Here is a 13068-nt window from a genome sequence, read left to right as displayed (position 1 = left end):
CTTGGAGGAGGCACATGGAATTTTGCTTGGGTTCTCCTCCTCCCATGGGGTCTCCCTTCAGGAGAGCCTCACCTAGTACTTAGGAAGGCCTTACTTCTGCAGCTCTTCCACAGAGAGGGGTCTACCAGGTTTCAGCCAGGTGGACCAACAAGTACCCTAGTCCCTGTCAGGTGGAATGCACCCTGTGGGATCAGGGCTAGGATCCTTTCACAGGTTGCTCAGAAGCTGAATCATTTCCAGTTGCTCTCCAGCTTTCTATCCATACAATTGTCTCCAGTCCCATAGACCTCAGTTTGTAAATTAAGCATTTGTGGTATGCAGTATCAAACACTTTGCAAATTCCAGATAACATCCACTGCCCACTTAGTCACTGCTTGGTTCCCATTAGAATGTCAAAATGTTTATCTGATAATAAGAGCTTCTCAGCCTTTTGGCTAAGATCAAGTGTAGTATTTGTTCTTATCAGTGTTTGGCGACAGAACCCTGGTTCCCTTCGGCAATTTGGGGAACCGGTTAGTAATTCCTGGTGTAATAAGGTGTGTGCAGGGGAGGGCTCTTTTTTCTCACAGGTGGAACTTGGCCTGGTGCACCAGGCTTGTCCCCAGTTGAAGGCAGTGCTTTCTTTAAGTAGCAATGCCTTTCTAGTAGCAATCATGCCTCATTTGTCTGACCCGGACTGTGCAGAGAAAAGCCTGCGGTGCAAGTGCACCTGGAGTGGCAGTCATTCTCATGGTGGGGGAGCTCACTCTGAATTTATTATGGCACCTTGATAACATGCACTTCTGCACACTTTTTCCACACCTGACTCCTGGGCTGAGCCTTTTGGCTTTGACCAGAGGAATTTATTGTACTGACCAGAAGTGCAGCCACTGTATTGCACTTTGGCACTTACCGCCATCCCATTTATATACGTTGTTTGTTTTTATGCACAGCACTATGCACTTTCACTCAACCCTGACTGGTAGGGTGTAGATCCTTGGGCTTGCCCTGAAAGTTTTTTGGGGGGGGAAAGAAAAATTGGTCTTGTTGTCCCCCTTCTATGGGGTCTCCCTTCAGGGGAGCCCCACCTAGCACTTGGGTAGGTCTTACTTTAGCAGGTCTCCCGAAGAAAGGGGTCTACCTGGTTTTGTCCAGGTGGACCAACAAGTACCCTAGTGTGGTCAGCTGTCTTGAGCCCTGGGGGATCAAGGCTGGGGTCCTTTTTCCTCGGAGAATCATGTGTACAGCCTGTGCACTTTTTGTTTGTTTTACTATTGTGTGCTCTATAAAAAAGAATCAAAGGGGTTGTAAAGGTAAATGTTTTTTCACCTTAATGCATTCTATGCATTGAGGTGAAAAAACATCTGACAGTGTCGGCGCCCCCAGGCCCCGTTTTGCTTACCTCACCCCTCGAAAGTCTCGCTCGTCCCCCGACGTCCTTTCCACCGTTCAGCCTGGCCGCTGATTGGCTAGAGTGGATGGATGGAAAGCAGCGCAGCCATTGCCTCGTGCTGCTGTCAATCACATCCACTGACGCGGAGCGCCGGGGGCGGGGCCGTGTGATACAGCGAGCGGCTATAGCCCCCAGCTGTATCACAGGAGCGCGCCCGCAGATGCTTCTCACCATGCGAGGGAGCTCGCATGAACGTGAGAAGCATCTGAGGGAGGAAGCTGAGACAGCCGCCGAGGGATCCCAGAAGAGCAGGTTCGGGGCCACTCTGTGCAAAACGAGCTGCACAGTGGAGGTAAGTAAGTAAAAAAAAAATAAAAAATTCTCTTTACAACCCCTTCAACTACTTTGAAGTAGAACTATAGGTAAAACTTATTTTTTTCGTTGTGCATAGAGTAAGGTAAGGGTATAACTCCTGTATTTATTTATTTTTGCCATCTTTTTTGTCCCATTGGGAGAGTTACCTTCACTTCCTGTCCATAGCCAAAACAGGAAGTGAGAGAAAATCACTGAAATGTTTGGTCTTTGGACCCCCCCCCCCCCCAGGTCACCAGCACTTGTGTTCCCATTGGAAGATTTCCCCTTTATTACTTTTCTGAAGACAGCCCAAAATTTGGGGATTTATTTGGGATGTTTTACATTTTTGTTTTGGGTGCTTTGAGATTCTGATACAGTATTCCCAAAGCACGATGCACTCCTGTGACCTACATTTAGCAGGCTAAAGCCTGCTGCCTGCTGATGTCCCAGAGCTGGTTCAGACTCTGAGAGGCCTCTGCCAGCATGCCACTGAGAGCCTGAGCCAGCTGCTCGCACCCCCTCCACAGCCTAGCATTCCAGTGAGCACTGGAGGGGCAGAGAACAGAGTGGTGGCAGACAGTCACTGCTCTCTTCTCCAAGCGGACCCAAGAACTGAACGATCATCTGTCTTTTGATCGCTCAGTTATAGTGTAGAGCCAGTTGGGGACAACTGCAACTCTGGTTAATGGTGCAGTCATCTATGTGAGTATGTTTGGGGTTGATTAAAGAGGAAGTAAACCCTGATGAGTTTACTTCCTCTTTCATTCCCTGCAAAGGCAAAGCATAATGGACTACTATGCATCGCATAGTAGCCCATTATGTGTCACTTACCTGACACAGGAGCCAGCGAAGTCGCCGCTGTCCCCTGTAGTCCGCCGCATCCATCTAGTTGGTGGGGTCTCGCAGCTCCGCCGCTGTCATTCGGCGAAGCCGCGATGACGTCACTCCTGCGCATGCGCACGGGAGCCGACACGCGCGGCAGCTCCGTCGCTGAGAATGCCACGCTCAGTGCGCCTGCGCACCGCTGTCTATGGCGCATGCGCCGTAGACAGCGGTGCCTGTTTTCGGGCAAATATCTCCTAAACCATATAGGTTTAGGAGATATTTCTTGGACCTACAGGTAAGCCTTAATCTAGGCTTACCTGTAGGTCAAAGTGGTTTGTAAGGGTTTACAACCACTTTAACGAAAACTGTAACTAAAACTGGAGAGTGCAAACTCTGGTGCACCTCTGCATATGAACCTTTGGGTTCTTTGTCAAATCTTAATTGAACAAGCTGAAGTTAGAAGCTGAGTGGCTACCATGCACAGCTGCACCAGATTTTGCACTCTCCAGTTTTAGTAAATCAACCCCTATGTTTGTTTGTTTTTTTATTCCCCACTTCTCTTTTAATAACAGACTAATGCCGTGTACACACGTTTGGAATTCTCGTCGGAAAAAGCTCTGATGGTTTTCCCGACGGAATTCAGCTCAAGCTGTCTTCCCTACACACGGTCACATCAAGTTCCGATCGTTTATAATGCGGTGACGTACAACACGTATGACGTGACTAGAAAAAGGAAGTTCAATAGCCAGTAGCCAATAGCTTCTGTCTCGTAGTTGAATCTGAGCTTGCGTGATTTTTGGCGTGATGGAATTGCATACACATTACCGATAGAACGTTTTTCTGTCGGGAAAATTGAGAACAGCATTTTCCGATGAAAAGCTCTCATCGGTCTTTTTCTGTCCGGAATTCCGATCGTGTGTACGTGGCATTAGAGACCCTGACAAGGGAAAGTAGGGGCTGGGAAAGTATGTTCCTCTCTGTAAATGTTAGCAGACTGGGGGCATCTGCATTTGTGGACAAACCATCTGTGCATTTAAAGTGACCCTGTCACCAAGATGGGTTTCAAAGTTAGGATATTACTTATCTAGTACTTATCTTACTTAAATAGGCATAAATACTTGCCAAAGTCTTCTATAAAATTGACACTTCCCCGAGTGTTGATAACATTTGTCCCCCATAGCATTCACTTGTTCCTCTCACTCCTGCTTCACTACTGTGTCTTCTAGTGACAGCAGGAAGAATCACTCAGCCCTGCAGGGAACACAGGAGATTGACACTCCTAGATGTGTTGATGCTCCAGCATACTTTAGGGACAATGCCTTACCAACAGAGTTACATTTGCCATTGGGGGCAGCAGAAGAAAGAAATATGTACACCGTTCTTTTGTTTTGTCAAAATGGTAAATGTAGTATACACAGTGTGTATAGGGATTGCATAGTAAAAGTGGCCTTGTCACCTCTTGGGCGATAGGATGATGTTGATCTATGTTACCTGTAACAGCTCAGGTGCAGTAGCTAAGCAGTTTTTTTGGCTATACTCCTAAAGAAGAGATGGAGGACAGATCCTTCTTTACAGGTGACATCTTTATATATATTGCTTGCTTCCCAGGGCCCATTTTTTAAATTTAAAGCAAAAAGTGATCTGTTTTAAAAATTTGGGAATATGCAAAACAATGGAGTGAGTTTCCAAATATTGTATACATAAAACGCCTATTGTATACATACAGGGCCGCTGATAGGGCAGTACAACCAGCCCTGTTGTACCGGGCCCGGCCAGCAGGGGGGGCCCGAGCAGCTTTTAACTTCTAGCTTAAAAATAAAAAATAAAAAAAAATAACTATATTAACCTGCACCCACTTGATTACTAACATATATAAGGAATATATATTCATTTCCTGGGCCCCATCAGGTTACCAGAGGGGCCCAGGAGGTGAAAGCAGAAGAGGGACTTTTTTTCTATTTTCGGGTGCAGGGATACAATGCTGTGCCGCATGCTGTTCTCAGTATACCTGCACAAACTAAAGTTCTTCCTGCTCACTGTATGCCTCTCCGGCGGATGGATATTACTGTTATACGGCTCCCTTCATCCAGTAAGTGCTGCAGCTTGAGGGACTTATCACTGGGACGGCTGAGACAGACAGAGCAGCAGGAGTAATCTGGACAATGGCAGTGGTGCACAGGCAAGCAGTCCCCTGCACACACACACACACACACACACACACACACTGACAGGTCACACTATTGTAGCATGTGCAGTCCCTAGACTCTGTGTGCTCATGGTTATTATCATTATGATGATCAGGGCACAGTAGGTGCTGTATGGCTCTGTCAGTGTAACATGACTGTGTGGTGCTGACTTTCCTGATATATGACTGTACTGTGTGTTACAGACTATAACTCAGCACAGCCATAACAAAGTCAGCATCACACAGTCATGTTACACTGACAGAGCCACACAGCACCTGCTGTATTCTGATCATCATAATGATAATGACCATGAGCAGGGCCGCTGTTAGAAATCATGGGGCCCCATACAGCCTACCTGACGGGGCCCCATTGACCCCGCCCACAACCCATCCTGGCTCCGCCCATAACCCCACCCCTGCCTCCACGCTGTCAGGGCAGGAGGCAGGAGCTGGAACATTTAACATTTACAGCGCCCCACCAATCATAACTGCATCTGAATGGGAGAGATGTCAGTGTTTTGACATCTGTGCCCATTCAGTTTGTGTCTTCATACGGAGCTTTCAATCAGGTCTGCATGAAAAAGGACCTAATTGCAAAGCTTGGGTGAAAGGTTATGAAAGGAGAGTGGTTTGGGGGTGGTAAAAATGCAGCTTGGCTATGTATTTTTACTGTCCCTTCCCCCATCACATGTGTAAAAGTAGCATCTCACTATGTGCTCATGGTCATTATCATTATGATGATCAGAGCACAGCAGGTGCTGTGTGGCTCTGTCAGTGTAACATGACTGTGTGATGCTGACTTTGTTATGGCTGTGCTGAGTTATAGTCTGTAACACACAGTACAGTCATATATCAGGAAAGTCAGCACCACACAGTCATGTTACACTGACAGAGCCATACAGCACCTACTGTGCCCTGATCATCATAATGATAATAACCATGAGCACACAGAGTCTAGGGACTGCACATGCTACAATAGTGTGACCTGTCAGTGTGTGTGTGTGTGTGTGTGTGCAGGGGACTGCTTGCCTGTGCACCACTGCCATTGTCCAGATTACTCCTGCTGCTCTGTCTGTCTCAGCCGTCCCAGTGATAAGTCCCTCAAGCTGCAGCACTTACTGGATGAAGGGAGCCGTATAACAGTAATATCCATCCGCCGGAGAGGCATACAGTGAGCAGGAAGAACTTTAGTTTGTGCAGGTATACTGAGAACAGCATGCGGCACAGCATTGTATCCCTGCACCCGAAAATAGAAAAAAAGTCCCTCTTCTGCTTTCACCTCCTGGGCCCCTCTGGTAACCTGATGGGGCCCAGGAAATGAATATATATTCCTTATATATGTTAGTAATCAAGTGGGTGCAGGTTAATATAGTTATTTTTTTTTTTTTTTTTTTTTTAGCTAGAAGTTAAAAGCTGCTCGGGCCCCCCCTGCTGGCCGGGCCCGGTACAACAGGGCTGGTTGTACTGCCCTATCAGCGGCCCTGACCATGAGCACATAGTGAGATGCTACTTTTACACATGTGATGGGGGAAGGGACAGTAAAAATACATAGCCAAGCTGCATTTTTACCACCCCCAAACCACTCTCCTTTCATAACCTTTCACCCAAGCTTTGCAATTAGGTCCTTTTTCATGCAGACCTGATTGAAAGCTCCGTATGAAGACACAAACTGAATGGGCACAGATGTCAAAACACTGACATCTCTCCCATTCAGATGCAGTTATGATTGGTGGGGCGCTGTAAATGTTAAATGTTCCAGCTCCTGCCTCCTGCCCTGACAGCGTGGAGGCAGGGGTGGGGTTATGGGCGGAGCCAGGATGGGTTGTGGGCGGGGTCAATGGGGCCCCGTCAGGTAGGCTGTATGGGGCCCCATGATTTCTAACAGCGGCCCTGTATACATAATACAACATAAGCCTATTTTTAACTTCCCTGACTGAATTAAACCACTTGCCGACCTCTGCATGTAGATTTACATCGGCAGAATGGCACGCCTGGGCAAATGGGAGTACAGGTACGTCCCTTTGAATTTGCCACTGTGTGGTCTCGTGCGACCCTGTCGGGAGCTCCATGAGTAGGATCACGGGTCCCGCGGACATCGAATCCGCGATCGCCTCACGGAGCTAAAGAACAGGGATATGCTAATGTAAACAAGCATCACCCCATTCTGCCTAGTGACACTGTCACTGATCATAGCTCCCTGTGATCGGGAGCTATAATCAGTGAAGTGTAATTTGTAGCCAAGCCTCCTAATGCCTCATACACACGGTCGGACATTCCGACCAATACCAACGGATTTTGGCCGAAACTTGTCTTGCATACACACAGTCGGACAAAGTTGTTGGAAAATCCAATCATTCGGAACGAGGTGACGTAAACATTGTACGACGGGACTAAGTAGAGGCCAGTAGCCAATAGCTTTCATCTCCAAATTTGGGTGTCGGAATTCTCTACACATGATCGGAAAATATCAGATTGGATTTTGTTGTCGGAAAATTTTAGATCCTGCTCTCAAACTGGAAATTCCGACAGAAAAAGTCAGATCGAGCCCACGCCCGATCGGATTTTCCGACAACATAATCCGATCTGACTTTTTCCGTCGGAAATTCCGACCATGTGTATGGGGCATAACAGTTAGAATCACTCCCCAGGACACACTTAACCCCTCACTAGCCCCCTAGCAGTTAACCTCTTCACTGCCAGTGTAATTTTTGCAGTAATCGGTGCAATTTTATAGCACTGATCGCTGTAAAAATGACAATGGTCCCAAAAATGTGCACAAAATTGTCCGACGTCTCCGCCATAATTTCGCAGTCCCGATAAAAATCGCTGCCATTACTAGTAAAAAAAAAATCAATAATAAAAATGCCATAAAACTAACTCCTTTTTTGTAGATGCTATTTTGAGCAAACCAATCAATAAACGCTTATTGCACTTTTTTTTACCAAGAATATGTAGAAGAATACATATCGGCCTAAACTGAGGAAAACATTTTTTTTATATATTTTTTATAACAAAAAGTAAAAAATAATAAGTTTTTTTCAAAATTGGCGCTATATTTTTGTTTATAGTGAAAAAAATAAAAACCACAGAGATGATCAAATACCACAAAAAGAAATCTCTATTTGTGTGAAAAAAAGGACGTCAATTTTGTCTGGGTGCCACGTCGCACAGCCACGAAATTATCAGTTAAAGTGACGCAGTGCCGAATCGCAAAATGTGCTCTGGTCTTTGGATAGTAGCCCATTATGTGTCACTTACCTGACACAGGAGCCAGCGATGTCACCGCTGTCCCCTCTTCCGGTCAGGAAAGGGGGTGGAGACAAGCGAGTGCCCCTCCCTTCTGAGCCATACCAGGCCACGTGCCCTCAACATGGGGGGGTGGGTGCTTGTCCTTGTCCCCATGTTAATGAGGACAAGGGCCTCTTCCCAACAACCCTGGCTGTTGGTTGTCGGGGTCTGTGGGCGGGGGGCTTATCGGAATCTGGGAGCCCCCTTTAATAAGGGGGCCTCCAGATTCCGGCCCCCCCACCCTATGTGAATGAGTATGGGGTACGATGTACCCCTACCCATTCACCTGGGGGAAAAAAGTGTAAATAAAAAACACACAACACATGTTTTTAAAGTCGTTTATTAGGCAGCTCTAGGGGTCTTCTTCTGACTTTGGGGGTCTTCTCGCCAGGCTCCTCCACTATCTTCTGCAAGGCGCCCCCCTTCCCCAAAGCACCATCCCCCATGTTGAGGGCACACGGCCTGGTACGGCTCGGGGGAGGGGGCCGCTCGCTCGTCCCCACCCCCTTTCCTGACCGGCCGGGCTACGTGCTTGGATAAGGGTCTGGTGATGACGTTGTGGGGACCCCCACGACGTTTTTTCAGCGTAGGGGTTCCCCTTTAAATCCATACCAGGCAATGGGGCTTGCAAGGTGTCAATCTCACCGATGGAGGTGACGACATTGACTTCTTCTCTAGTCCCGTCGTACCTGAAGTCACGTTCAAAATGAACAGACTTTACTCCATGTGTGGGCAAGTCCGTTCATTTGAAAAGTCCGGCGGACTAGCACACAGACGAGCGGATTGTCTGCCGGAAAGTGAGTCCGATTTTGGGTCAAGTCTTCTTTCAAAGTCCGCTGGACTTTTGGGAAGAAAAAGTCAGCCGGAGCCCACACACGGTCGAATTGTCCGGCGGACTCTGGTCTGCCGGACTAAGTCCGCTGGATAGTCTGATCGTGTGTACGTGGCATAAGGGTTTACAACCACTTTAATATGTGTTATTGCCAAGTGTTTTAGATGTGCATGTCTTTGGCAGTTAATTAAAAAATAGTCTTGATTTACAGAAGCTTATCACAAACTAATAAAAAGTTTCTGAAGACAATCAGACCAAATAGTCTTTAGGACTTCCAGGAATCCATCATGAGGCAGAAGCTTGTTGTAGGTAACGTTAATTGCATGCATACTTCAATTGCAAACCCAAAAACATTAATTACATATTAGATGGGGTTGAAAAAAGACACTATTAGGTGGGGTTGAAAAAAGACACAAGTCCAACCTATGTGTGTGATTATATGTCAATATTACATTGTATATCCCTGTATGTTGTGGTCGTTCAGGTGCTAGGTCCAAGTATACACTGGCCGCAATTGTAACCACCCACTTCCGAGCTCCTGGTTACCGCTCCTAATCTAATTAATAAGGTAACGGTATGTTGGTATTGGTTCGGCCTAGTCGACGGTTCGGCCATCTATGACAACATCTGAGGGTGCCCAATGAGGGTGCCCACTCACATGGTGGGTGTTGTGGTGCATCTGAGGGTCCTTCAATATTTATATTGATTGGAATGGACCCTGGGTGTGTTGTAAAAGTTAACTGTACCTTTATGGGTGTGCCCAGTGATTAATGTATGGGGTGCTAACCCATAGTTTCTATTTTATTTAATTTTACTTTATTTTATTAATAGTGTTTGATTTTAGATGATTTTTGATTTTTTTTCGGTTATGGGTCGAATCCCATGACTACACTAGGGGGTTGACTCATAGCCTTTAATCGGATAGTGCAGCCCTTTTTCGATCGGGGACAATGAATTTCCCTTTGAGTCTTAGGATTTCTGCTACATGTGGATTTATCTAGCATGAGTCCCATATTGTAGAAATATACTTTTAAGTATATATTTTTTATAAGGGAAGATAGGAAAAATGTTTTGAAAATAAAAATGTTTTTTATAATTTTAAATATAATTTTTATACATGTTCTGACCATCATTTTGGGTATGTAACCTTTATTCTAAAGAGGTACATAAATGGTTAAGTGTATATGGGTCCCTATATGATTAACTGTATATACTTACATTATTTGATGGATCAGAGAGGGACGCCCCTATCCAAGGTACATACTCCTAGTGGAGCTATTAAGGTTTAATGGTAGTGATTGCATTCGTGAATCTATTATTAATATAGGAAATTGTTCCTTCTTTCTCTTAAATTAGTTTGTAGTATATGCCTAATGTTAAGGGCAAGCTATCAATATTGCCCTATTCTAAAATGGCGGATTAGGAGCGGTAACCAGGAGCTCGGAAGTGGGTGGTTACAATTGCGGCCAGTGTATACTTAAGGCGGTGGATCAGCGCGCCGCCCGTACCCCAGGAAGAAGTCAGCTTTGACGAAACAACGTAGGGTTGAGCGGCGTGCTGACGTCACCGCCATTCCCCGTTGGTCTAGGAAGGACGGGCAGTGTGAGCGAGAGAGAGCCGGCCGGCTCGTTACTGTATATACACGCTTGTATGCGGCTGAAATTGTGAGTTTGCAATCTCTGTTTTATTTTGTTTAAATAAAAGTTTTATATGGAGTTACGCTATGGGAGCCTTTCTGTTTTATCTCATTAAATGATTGTGGTGAAACGGGAGACGCTCCGAGGAGGGGATGCATGAGTTGGAGATATCAGCAGTGTCTTTTAAAGGGACCGGATTGATGGTTTTGTTTGCGAGCATGTATGATCTCCCTTTAAAGAGATCTTGTCAGCTGGTAAGCCTCACTGAATCTAGTGGTGGAGGAATTCCTTTCTCTGGGTGCACTTGCTACATACTCTGAGGGGGTTTTGTACGGTGTCACCTAAATGGATTGAAGCCTCATCTTCTCACCTCTTTCCCCCTTTTTTAGACTGTTCACGTTTTCAATTAGTTTATGTTTTTTATTTATTTGTATTATTTGTGGTTATATCAATATTTTTGCACACAGGGTGGAAGAATTATGTTATGATGATAATGATATGATTTTGCACTATACGATTTCTAGCACAGCTTCCTTTTTTAATTTCATAGTACAAACCCAGATTCTAAGACGAGAGGGGTGAGTATCTTGCTCTCTGGGTTGGTATCATGGTCTTTTGTTGAACAGATGAGTGACCCAGACGGACGGTATCTGTTTGTTAAGGGTGACCTAGCGGGTCGGCGGGTTACTTTAGTTTCTCTTTACTTACTGAATAGAGCTCAGCTCATTTGTTTGGATAGTATTCTTAATACTTTGCAGAATTTTATGGAAGGGGGGGTGATACTGGGTGGAGATCTCAATGTGGCTCTTGAACCACTATTGGATGTTTCTAAATCTGCCTCACACCTCCCATACCAGTATCTTAGTTGGATAAAAAAAGACCTCCAAATGTATGTTTGGTAGATATTTTGAGAATCCAACACCCAGTTGAGCGCAATTATACTTTTTACTCGACGCCGCACAATATTTATTCCCGTATTGACTATATATTGGTATCCCAATCGCTACTACCTATGGTAGTTAACTCGTCAATTGGATTACAAACTTTGTCTGACCATGCTCCAGCGCTTATTGATCTTCAACTGCACAAGGTTAATAGACCTTGGTCATGGAAACTCAATGAATTATTAATACAGGAAGGCCCACTATGTAATGACCTTGCAAGTGAACTGACTAGAATTTTTAACGAAAACAATTCAGACGAAATTTCCCCACTTATATTATGGGAAACGCATAAATGTGTTATGCGGGGTATTTATATTAAAAAGGCAGCTGAATTAAGGGAAAAAAAGCCAAGCAGCATTTCAAGCCCAATTAAATCGGGTAGCAGACTTAGAAATTAAGCATAAAACAACATTGGTACAATCTGTAGCAATAGATCTTAGGCTAGAGAGAGAAAAATGACATTCCCTAATGAGACAAGAGACTAATATACAGATATTGAAAGCTAGGAATACGTACTATGAACAAGGGAACAAATCTGGCAAACGGCTAGCACACTCACTTAGGGAAAACTCTCAGAAGAATTATATCCCACATATCGATTCTGACAGTGGAAATCACACTTTCAAATCTAATGAAATTAGAGACCTTCCGAGAATATTATATGTCGCTTTATAATCTGCAGACTAATATTTCATCAGATCTTGATAAAGCAACAAAAATTCAGGGAATATCTCTCTTCCTCAGGACTACCATCAATTAACCACTTACAGACCGGACCATTTTGCTGGTCAAAGACCAGACCACTTTTTGCGATTCGGCACTGCGTCGCTTTAACTGACAATTGCGCGGGCGTGTGACGTGGCTCCCAAACAAAATTGACGTCTTTTTTTTCCCACAAATAGAGCTTTCTTTTGGTGGTATTTGATCACCCCTGCGGTTTTTATTTTTTGCGCTATAAATAAAAATAGAGCGACAATTTTGAAAAAAACGCATTATTTTCTACTTTTTGTTATAATAAATATCCCCCAAAAATATATAAAAAAACATTTTTTTCCCTCAGTTTAGGCCGATACGTATTCTTCTACATATTTTTGGTAAAAAAAATCGCAATAAGCGATTATTGATTGGTTTGCGCAAAAGTTATAGCGTTTACAAAATAGGGATAGTTTTATAGCATTTTTATTAATAATTTTTTATTATTTTTTTTTTACTAGTAATGGCGGCGATCAGCGATTTTTATTGTGACTGCGTCATTGTGGGGGACCCATCGGACATTTTTGACACATTTTTGGGACCATTGTCATTTATACAGTAATCACTGCTATATAAATGCAGTGATTCCTGTGTAAATGACACTGGCAGTGAAGGGGTTAACCAGTGGGTGGCAGTGTAGGGGTTAAGTGTTCCTAGGGGTGTGTTACTAACTGTGGGGGGGTTGGGCTTTCATTTAGTGAACACTGATCTCTGCTCCAATCACATGGAGCAGAGATCAGCGTCACTAGTTGCTAGGCAGAATGGAGAAATGCTGTTTACACGGCATTTCCTCCATTCAGCCGTCCCATGAGACGATCGCGGGGATGCCCGTGGCGATCAAGTCCGCGGGTCCCGCGACCAGACTCACGGGGGTCCCG

General features: G+C 44.9%; 1 long non-coding RNA gene and 1 pseudogene across 1 annotated transcript in view; one reads left to right on the top strand and one right to left on the bottom strand.

The window, feature by feature from the left end:
- LOC143940130 (uncharacterized) overlaps positions 1–13068 on the bottom strand; it is a 648562-nt gene that overhangs the window by 377788 nt on the left and 257706 nt on the right. The window lies entirely within an intron of this gene.
- Positions 415–650, top strand: LOC143941754 (U2 spliceosomal RNA; annotated as a pseudogene).

The sequence above is a fragment of the Lithobates pipiens genome, unplaced genomic scaffold (assembly GCF_037356315.1).
Source record: "Lithobates pipiens isolate NorthernLeopardFrog02 unplaced genomic scaffold, aLitPip1_a1.2 Scaffold_3, whole genome shotgun sequence".
In the NCBI taxonomy this organism is placed as follows: Eukaryota; Metazoa; Chordata; class Amphibia; order Anura; family Ranidae; genus Lithobates; species Lithobates pipiens.
This window is presented reverse-complemented; position numbering and strand designations above follow the sequence as displayed.